Raw genomic sequence first — 11039 nt, 5'->3', positions numbered from 1 at the left:
AGCCTGGGAGGTGGAGGCAGAGGCTGCAGTGATCTGAGATCCTGCCACTGCACTCCCACCTGGGCGACAGTGAGACCCTGTCTCAAAACAAGAAAACAGAAAAAGGGAGAAAGAATCATACATCTCTCACTTTAAATCAAAAGGTCAAAATGATTATGCTTAGTGAGGAAGGCATGTTGAAAGCCGAGAGAGGCCAAAAGCCAGGCAGGTCTCCTGCACAAAACAGGTAGCCAAGTTGTGAAGGAGGAGTTCTTTAAGGAAATTAAAAGTGCGGCTCCAGGTTGGGCGCGGTGGCTCACACCTGTAATCCCAGCACTTTGGGAGGCTGAGGCGGGTGGATCACAAGGTCAGGAGTTCGAGACCAGCCTGGCCAACATGGTGAAACCCCGTCTCTACTACAAATAAAAAAATTAGCCAAGCATGGCAGTGGGCGCCTGTAATCCCAGCTGCTTGGGAGGCTGAGATAGGAGAACGCTTGAAACCAGAAGGCAGAGGTTGCAGTGAGCCGAGATCACGCCACTGCACTTCAGCCTGGGTAACAGGCTGCCTCCCATGACACTTGCTGCCCCACGATTTAGCTGCTTTGTGTTCTGTGCACTTCAGCCTGGGTAACAAAAGTGAAACTCTGTCTCAAAAAAAATTTTTTAAAAAGAGTTCAAGACCAGCCTGGCCAACATGGTAAAACCCCATCTCTGCTAAAAATACAAAAAATTAGCTGGGCATGGTGGTGCACGCTTGTATTCCCAGCTACTTAGGAGGCTGAGGCAGGAGAATCGCTTGAAGTGGGGAGGCGGAGGTTACAATGAGTCAAGATCGCACCACTGCACTCCAACCTGGGTGACAGAGCAAAATTCTGTCTCAAAACAATAAAAAATAAAAATAATAAAAGTGCTGCTCTAGTGGACACACGAATGATACGAAAGCAGAACAGCATTATTGCTGATACAGAGAAAGTTTGAGTCTGGAAAGAAGATCAAATCAGCCACAACATTCCTTTAAGCCAAAGCCTAGTCCGGAGAAAGGCCCTCACTCTCTTCAATCCTTTGAAGGTAGAGAGAGGTGAGAAAGTTGCAGAAGAGGCTGGGCGCGGTGGCTCACGCTTGTAATCCCAGCACTTTGGGAGGCCGAGGCAGGCGGATCACGACGTCAGGAGATCAAGACCACGGTGAAACCCCGTCTCTACTAAAAATACAAAAAAATTAGCCGGGCGTGGTGGTGGGCGCCTGTAGTCCCAGCTACTCGGAGAGGCTGAGGCAGGAGAATAACGTGAACCCGGCAGGCGGAGCTTGCAGTGAGCCGAGATTGCGCCACTGCACTCCAGCCTAGGTGAAAAAGCGAGACTCCGTCTCAAAAAAAAAAAAAGAAAGTTGCAGAAGAAAAGTTAGAAGCTAACAGAGGTTGGTTTGTGAGGTTGAAAGAAAGAAGCCATCTCTGTAACATAAAAGTGCAAAGTGAAGCAGCAAGTGCTGATGGAGAAGCTGCAGTAAGTTATCCATCAGATCTAGCTAATCTCACTGACGAAGGTGGCTACACTCAAAAACAGACTTTCAATGTAGACAAACAGCCTTCTATTGGAAGAAGATGCCACCTAGGACTTTCATAGCTAGAGAAGAGAAGTCAATCCCTGGCTTCAAAGCTTCAAAGGACAGGCTGACTCTCTTGTTAGGGCTAATGTATCTGGTGACTTTAAGTTGAAGCCAGTGCTCATTTACCATTCCGAAAATCCCAGGGCTCTTAAGAATGATGCTAAATCTATTCTGTCTGTGCTCTATGGATGGAACAACAAAGTCTGGATGACAGCCCATCTGTTCTCAGCATGGTTTACTGAACATTTTAAGCCACTGTTGAGACCAACTCCTTAGCTGGCTCTGTCGGCCAGGCTGGAGTGCAGTGGCACGATCTCAGCTCACTGCAACCTCTGCCTTCTAGGTTCAAGCGATTCTCCTGCCTCAGCCTCCTAAGTAGCTGGAATTACAGGCGTGAGCCACCATGCTCGGCCAAATAAAATGTTTTTTTTGAAGTTATTACTGCTGATTGACGATGCACCTGATTACCCAAGGGCTCTGATGGAGGGGTACCAGGGAAATAATATTGTTTTCATTCCTGCTAACACATCCATTCTACAGCCCATGGATGAAAAAGTAATTTCAACTTTCTTTTTTTTTTTTTTTTTTTTTTTTTTGAGACGGAGTCTCGCTCTGTCGCCCAGGCTGGAGTGCAGTGGCGCGATCTCGGCTCACTGCAAGCTCCGCCTCCCGGGTTCACACCATTCTCCTGCCTCAGCCTCTCCGAGTAGCTGGGACTACAGGCGCCCGCCACCACACCCGGCTACTTTTTTGTATTTTTAGTAGAGACGGGGTTTCACCGTGGTCTCGATCTCCTGACCTCGTGATCCGCCCGCCTCGGCCTCCCAAAGTGCTGGGATTACAAGCATGAGCCACCGCGCCCGGCCGAAGTAATTTCAATTTTCAAGTCTTTTTTAAGAAATACATTTTGTAAGGCTAGAGCTGCCATAGTGATTCCCCTGATGGATCTGGGTAAACCTAAAACCTAGAAAGCATTCATCATTCTAGATGCCATTAAGAATATTCATGATTAGGGCCAGACGTGGCGGCTCATACCTGTAATCCCAGCACTTTGGGAGGCTCAGGCGGGTGGATAAACTGAGGTCAGGAGTTTGAGACCAAGCTGGCCAACATGGTGAAACTCTGTCTCCACTAAAAAAAAAAAATACAAAAATTAGTCAGGCATGGTGACACGCACCTGTAGTCCCAGCTACTCAGGAGGCTGAGGCATGAGAATCGCTTAAATCCGGGAGGCGGAGGTTGCAGTGAGCTGAGATCGTGCCACTGCACTTCAGCCTGGGTGACAGAGTGAGACTCTCTCAAAAAACAAAAAAAGAATATTCATGATTAGGCCGGGAGCGGTGGCTCATGCCTATAATTCCAGCACTTTGGGAGGCTGAGGCAAGAAGACCGCTTGAGCCCAGGAGGCCAAGAGCAGCCTGAATAACAAAGTGAGACCCCGTCTGTATAAAAAAAAAAATTAAAAAATTAGGCCGAGCGCAGTGGCTCACACCTGTAACTCCAGCACTTTGGGAAGATGAAGCGGGTGGATCACTTGAGGACAGGAGTTCGAGACCAGCCTGACCAACATGGTGAAACCCCATCTCTACTAAAAATACAAAATTAGCCGGGCATGGTGGCGCTTTCCTGTAACCCCAGCTATTTGGGAAGCTGAGGCAGGAGAATCGCTTGAACCTGGGAGGCGGAGGTTGCAGTGAGCCGAGATCATGCCATTGCACTCCAGCCTGGGCAACAGAGGGAGACTCCATCTCAAAAAATTAACATTAGCAGGAGTTTAAAAGAAGTTGATTACAACCTTCATGGGTGACTTTGAGGCGCTGAAGACATACTTCAGTGGAGGAAAAAACTGCAGATGTAGAAATAGCAAAAGAACTAGAATTAGAAGTGGACCCTGAGGCCAGGCCCAGTGGCTCACACCTGCAATCCCAGCAATTTGGGAGGCCAGGGCAGGAGGATAACTTGAGCTCAGAAGTTCCAAACCAACCTGGGTAACATAGCAAGACCTAGTCTCTACAAAAAAAAAAAAAAAAAAAAAAAAAAAATTGGAGCCTGAAGATGGGACTGAATTGCTGCTATCTCATGATAACATTTGAACAGATGAGGAATTGCTTCTATGGATGAGCAAGGAAAGTGGTTTCTTGAGATGGAATCTACTCCTTCTGAAGATGCTGTGAACATTGCTGAAATGGCAACAAAGATTTAGGATATTACATATACTTAGTTGATAAAGCAGCAGCAGTTTGAGAGGATTGACTCCATTTCTTTCTTTTTTTTTTTGAGATGGAGTCTTGCTCTGTCACCCAGGCTGGAGTGCAGTGCAGTGGCATGATCTTGGCTCACTGCAACCTCCACCTCCCGGGTCCAAGAGGTTCTCCCACCTCAGCCTCCCCAGTAGCTGGGACTACAGGTGCAAGCCACCACGCCCAGCTAATTTTTTTGTATTTTTGGAAGAGACAGGGTTTCACCATGTTGGCCAGGCTGGTCTCGAACTCCTGACTTCAGGTGATCCACCCACCTCAGCCTCACAAGGTGCTGTGGGCCAGGATTGACTTTTGAAAGAAGTTCTACTGTGGATAGAACGATGTCAAACAGCATCATATGCTACAGAGAAACCTTTCTAGAAATGAAGAGTTGGCCGGGTGCGGTGGCTCACGCCTGTAATCCCAGCACTTTGGGAGGCCAAGGTGTGCGGATCACCTGAGGTCAGGAGTTTGAGACCAGCCTGGTCAACGTGGTGAAATCTCGCCCCTACTAAAAATACAAAAATGAGACGGGCATGGTGGTGGGAGCCTGTAATCCCAGCTACTTGGGAGGCTGAGGCAGGAAAATTGCTTGAACCTGGGAGGTGGAGCTTGCAGTGAGCTGGGATCGTGCCACTGCACTCCAGCCTGGGCAACAGAGGGAGACTCCATCTCAAAACAAAACAAAACAAAACAAACAAAAATGAAAAAAGAAAAGTCAATTGATGCAGAAAATTTCATTATTTTCTTATTTTAAGAAATTGTTTTCACCTGAAGGCACTAGGAAAAATAAAAAAAATAAAATAAAAAAAAAAGAAATTGCTACAGTCACCCCAACCTTCAGCAGCGACCACCCTGATCAGTGAGTGGTCATCAACATGAGGCAAGACCCTTCACTAGCAAAAAGGTTAGGACTTGCTGAAGGCACAGATGATTGTTAGCATTTTTAGCAATAAAGGTTTTTGTTTTGTTTTGTTTTGCTTTGTTTTTTGAGGCAGAGTCTTGTTCTGTCTCCTAGGCCGGAGTGCAATGATGCAGTCTTGGCTCACTGCAACTTCTGCCTCCGGGTTCAAGCGATTCTCCTGCCTCAGCCTCCTGTGATCCGGAGACATACATATGGCAGGCACAGCTGCCTGAGGCCCTTTCCAGCCTGTTCAATGTTTGTAGCTGTAATGAGCATTCTTCCTGAGGAGCCCAGCCTCACAAGAGGTTATAAATCTCCAGCCTTGGTTGTAAGTGACCGGAGAGAGTTTATCACCCTCTTCCAGAGAGCTGGGGTCATTCGCCATGATTCCCTGGTTCTTGCCCACGTAAGGTCTATGGGCCATTTTTCCGTCTGCTCACTGTCTGGAGGCTTCTTCATCCACTGTCTGGATGAACCTTGTTGGCGTGGCTTCTAATTTCCTGAAGAAATTCAGTGTCACTTTTTTTTTTTTAATATCTAAAAGGGGCCGGGTGTGTTGGCTCACGCCTGTAATCCCGGCACTTTGGGAGGCCGAGGTGGGCAGATCACATGGTCAGGAGATCGAGACCATCCTTGACCAACATGGTGAAACCTCGTCTCTACTAAAAATACAAAAATTAGCTGTGCATGGTGGTGCGTGCCTGTAATCTCAGCTACTCGGGAGGCTGAGACAGAAGAATTGCTTGAACCCGAGAGTCAGAGGTTGCAGTGAGCAGAGATTTCGCCATAACACTCCAGCCTGGTGACAGAGAGAGACTCCATCTCAAAAAAAAAAAAAAATTTGGCAGGCACGGTGGTGCGCACCTGCAGTCCCAGCTACTTGGGAGGCTAAGGTGGAAGGATCCCTTGAGCCCTGGGGGCGGAGGTTGCAGTGAGCCAAGATTGCACCACTGCTCTCCAGCCTAAGTGACAGAGTGAGACCCTGTCTCAAAAAAAACAAGAATAATATTGAGCTTTTATTCATGTTATTATTGAATTAGTCTGTTCTCACACTGCTATAAAGACATACCTGAGACAGGGTGATTTATAAAGAAAAGAGGCTTCATCGGCTCATGGTTCTGCGGGCTGTACAGGCTTCTGCTTCTCGAGAGGCCTCAGGAAACTTACAATCATAAGACGAAGGGGTGGAAGACAAAGGGGAAGTAATCACGTTTCCATGGCAGGAGCAGGAGGAGAAAAACACAAGGCAAAAGGGAAGGTGCTACACACTTACCTCCCACCAGGCCCCACCTCTAACACTCAGAATCACAATTCAACCTGAGATTTGGGTGAGCAGACAGAGCCAAACCACATCAATTTTATTTATTTATTTTTCAAGGACAGGGTCTCACTCTGTCATCCAGGCTGGACTGCAGTGGCGTGATCAGAGCTCACTGCAGCCTCAACCTCCCTGACTCAAGCGATCCCCCCACCTCAACCTCCCAGGTAGCTAGAACTACAGGCTTGCACCACCATGCCCGGCTAATTTTTTAATTTTTTTGTAAAGACGGGGTCTCCTTATGTTGCCCACGCTGATCTTAAACTCCTGGGCTCACAAGCAATCCTCCTATCTCAGGCTCCCTACGTGCTGGGATTACAGGCATGAATCACCATGCCCGGCCAGTATTGAGTTTTAAAATTCTTGTAACTGATATATTACAGGACTGTAATTTGCTCTGTTTTCGCTCAATATCGTTTTTGAGACCGAATCATGTTGATGACCATGCCAAGCAGTGTTCTGGGCACTGAGAATACAACTGAATAAAACAAAGTCCCGGCCGGGCGCGGTGGCTCACGCCTGTAATCCCAGCACTTTGAGAGGCCGAGGCGGGCGGATCACGAGGTCAGGAGATTGAGACCATCCTGGCTAACACGGTGAAACCCCGTCTCTACTAAAAATACAAACAATTAGCTGGGCGCGGTGGTGGGCGCCTGTAGTCCCAGCTACTCGGGAGGCTGAGGCAGGAGAATGGCGTGAACCCAGGAGGTGGAGCTTGCAGTGAGCCGAGATAGTGCCACTGCACTCTGGCCTGAGCAAAAGAGTGAGACTCCATCTCAAAAACAAATAAATAAATAAATAAACAAACAAACAAAGTCCCTTTCCTCTCAGAGTCTTCACTCTGGACAGGTTGGGAGGCATACATAGTATGAAGGGACCAGTATCTATCTAGCTATTCCCATGCTGACGGGCATTGCAAATGCATTTCCATTGGTTTACTGTAACAATGTTCCAAAGAACATCTCTGGCCAGGTGCAGCGGCTCCCGCCTGTAATCCTAACACTTTTTAGGAGGCCAAGGCAGGAGGATCACTTGAGGCCAGTAGTTCAAGAGCAGCCTGGGCAACATAGGGAGACTGTCTCTACGAAAAATCAAAAAATTATGGCCGGGCGTGGTGACTCACGCCTGTAATCCCTGCACTTTGGGACATCAAGGCAAGTGGATCACTTAAGGTCAGGAGTTTGAGACTAGCCTGGCCAACATGGTGAAACCCTATCTCTACTAAAAATACAAAAATTAGCCAGGCATGGTGGCAGGCGCCTGTAATCCCGGCTACTCAGGAGGCTGAGGCAGGAGAATCTCTTGAACCCAGGAGGCGGAGGTTGCAGTGAGCTGAGATCACATCACTGCACTCCAGCCTGGGTGACAGAGCGACACTCCATCTCAAAAAAAAATACAAATAAAAAAATTAGCCAGGCATGGTGGTGCACACCACTAGTCTCAGCTACTCAGGAGGCTGAGGTGGGAGGATCACTTGAGCCTGGGCAGTCGAGGCTGCAGTGAGCCAAGATCATGCCACTGCACTCCAGCCTGGGCAACAGAGAGAGACCCTGTCTCTAAAAAAATAATAATAATGAAGATAAAAGCAGCTCTGTATATGTCTCCTGGTACATATATACTATGTATATAGTTTGCAAACTCAAAGATCCAGATAGTCAATTTTTTAGGCTTGTGGGCCGTATGGTCTCTGTCACAACTACTCTGCCCTATCTTTCTAGCACAAAAGCAGCTATAAACAATACATACATGAATTTTTTATAGACATCGAGATTTGAATTTCATATGATTTTTACATTTTATAAAATAATCTTTTTAAAAATTTTCCTCTAACCCTTTAAAAGTGTAAAAGCCGGCCGGGCGCCACGGCTCACACCTGTAATCCCAGCACTTTGGGAGGCTGAGGCGGGCAGATCACTTGAGATCAACAGTTCGAGACCAGCCTGGCCAACGTAGCAAAACCCCGTCTCTACTAAAAATCAAAACATTAGCCGGGCATGGTGGTGCACACCTGTAATCCCAGCTACTTGGGAGGCTGAGGCAGGAGAATCGCTTCAACCAGGGAGGCGGAGGTTGCAGTGAGCCAAGATCATTCCACTGCACTCCAGCCTGGGTGACAGAGCGAGACTTGGTCTCAAAGAAAAAAAAAAGTGTAAAAGCCATTCCTAACTCAGTGTACATCAGTATACATACTCAGGTCTGCGTACTCATGCTCTGAGGCATACTGGAAAAGTAGAGTTGCTTGGTCAGGGGACATACACATTTCCACATTAACTAGACACTACCAAGTTGCCATCCAAGGAGGGTTTTTTACAATCTACGCTCCCCCCTGCAACAAATGAGAGTTACTCCAGATCCTGTACAAAGATGCTCTAAGCCCAGTACCAGATGAAAACAGGAAGTGGAAGGGGAAGGTGCCAGCCACTTCTAACCATGAAGAAATACCTGGGAGAGCCTTCTGGATGCTGGAAGGATGAATAACGGGGGTCTCTGGAGCCTGCCCCCTGTCAGATCACTGTGGCTTCTGAGCCTACAGTCCAGCTCAGCCCCATGTGTCATGGCAGGTGGTAATGAGCCCTCACTCTCTGTTTGGTCTTTATTCTCTGAAGTCTGGATTGAGCAGTTATTCAAGATGTACAGCTTTATTGACAGGAAAGTAGTGTCACAGAAACGGCAGGGGCTTAGGAATATGATCTAACTGCAAATCCTACCTGGCTCAGCCACCAGCTAGTTCTGTGATCTTGAACAAGTTTTTTCACTTCTCTGAGGCCCTCTCTTCGCTACAACACACCAGTTGGTTGACAGGATGAAATGACGAAAGTGTCTCACACCTGTAATCCCAGCACTTTGGGAGGCCAAGGTGGGTGGATGGCTTGAGCCCAGGAGTTCGAGACCAGCCTGGGCAACATGGTGAAACCCCCTCTCTGCAAAAAAAATACAAAAATTAGCCGAGCTTGGTGGTCCACGCCTGTGGTCCCAGCTACTCGGGAGGTTAAAGTGGGAGGATCGCTTGAGCCTGGGAGGTGGAGACTGCAGTGAGCTGTGATTGTACCACGGCACTCCAGGCTGGGGGACAGAGTGAGACCCTGTTTCCCCCCGCAAAAAAAATGACAAAAGTGTAATAAAAGGTGCCTGATGTGGCCAGGCGCAGTGGCTCATGCCTGTAATCCCAGCACTTTGGGAGGCCGAGGCGGGTGGATCACCTAAGGTCAGGAGTTTGAGACCAGCCTGGCCAACATGGAGAAATCCTGTCTCTACTAAAAATACAAAATTAGCCGGCTGTGGTGGCAGTGGTGGCGCATGCCTGTAATCCCAGCTACTCAGGAGGCTGAGGCAGGAGAATCGCTTGAACCCAGGAGGCGGAGGTTGCAGTGAGCCGAGATTGTGCCATTGCACTCCAGCCACTCCAGTCTGGGCAACAAGAGCCAAACTCTGTCTTAAAAAAAAAAAAAAAAAAAAAAAAGTGCCTGATGTATAAGAGGTATGCAATGCAATAGTTGCCAGGCAACATGTTTAAGAATGTGGAGCTCCTGCCTTCCATGGTCCTGTTAAAAACCCACCCTCAAGGCCAGGTGCAGTGGCTCAAGCCTGTAATCCCAGCACTTTGGGAGGCCGAGGCAGGTGGATCACCTGAGGTCAGGAGTTCGAGACCACCCTGACCACCAACATGGTGAAATCCCACCTCTACTAAAAATACAAAATTAGATGAGCATGGTGGTGCATGCCTGTAATCCCAACTACTTGGGAGGCTGAGGCAGGAAAATCACTTGAACCAGGGAGGCGGAGGTTGTAGTGAGCCGAGATCGTGCCATTGCACTCCAGCCTGAGCAACAAGCAAAACTCCATCTCAAAAAAACAAAAACAACAACAACAACAAAAACCCACCCTCTACTCCCAGGGAGCTGGGCCCAGAGCTGGGCCCCATCAGTGCAAGGTGCTGAGCTGAGGCGGAGCTGCAGGACCGGGGAACAGATAACAGTGTGTAAGATCAGCAGGTGACGTCCCTGCCATTGGTGACCACCAGGGGGCCCCCAAGCACCAGAGATGGCCCCACCCAGTCACCACGTCCACTTCTCATCCAGAGATGTCTGTTTCTTGGCACACTGGGGTAAATTAGGACAGAAGGTGACAGTCTTGGGTGTGGTCAGTCAGACTGCCCCAGGCAGGCCCTGTGGCCTGTAGAAAACGTTCAGGCCTAGGCCGGGCGCAGTGGCTCACGCCTGTAATCCCAGCACTTTGGGAGGCCGAGGCGGGTGGATCACAAGGTCATGAGATCGAGACCATCCTGGCTAGCATGGTGAAACCCCGTCTCTACTAAAAATACAAAAATTTAGCCGGGCGTGGTGGTGGGCGCCTGTAGTTCCAGCTACTCGGGAGGCTGAGGCAGGAGAATGGCGTGAACCCGGGAGGCGGAGCTTGCAGTGAGCAGAGATCGCACCACTGCACTCCAGCCCGGGCGACAGAGCGAGACTCTGTCTGGAAAAAAAGAAAAGAAAAAGAAAAAGAAAACGTTCAGGCCTGAGCCAGAGGCCCAGGCTGTAATTCTGTCACTTACCATGACCTTGGGCAAGGCACTTCCTTCCCTGGCCTAGTTCACAGTGTTGGAATCGACTCCAAGGTCCCTTCCAGCATTAACGCTGCATGGTTCTAGGATGAGAAGATGGAGCAGTTTCCCCTGTCTCACCCCAGCCCGTGTCCACTTCAAGGTGAATGGCCAGGGAAGTCACGTGTCCCAATACCCCAGTTCCAAAGCTCTTGGGGACCCTACTGTCAGGGTCGTGCACGAGGAGGTGAAGGTCAGGTGAGCCAATCGCCTCGAAGGGTCTTGCCTCATTCGGGACAGACATCCGGTTTCCTCTGGGCTCTACCGGGATTCTAGGGGCTTAGCCAAATGAGTCATGGTGGGTGGGGGGGGGTTTCTGGGGGAGTTCCCAGCTAATCAGCTTGGGGCAGGACAGCCTGGAACTTTCGATGGTGCCTATCCAAGTGTGGGG

This window comes from Nomascus leucogenys, unplaced genomic scaffold, assembly GCF_006542625.1.
Source record: "Nomascus leucogenys isolate Asia unplaced genomic scaffold, Asia_NLE_v1 Super-Scaffold_285, whole genome shotgun sequence".
Classification (NCBI taxonomy): Eukaryota; Metazoa; Chordata; class Mammalia; order Primates; family Hylobatidae; genus Nomascus; species Nomascus leucogenys.
Note: the sequence above shows the minus strand (reverse complement) of the source record.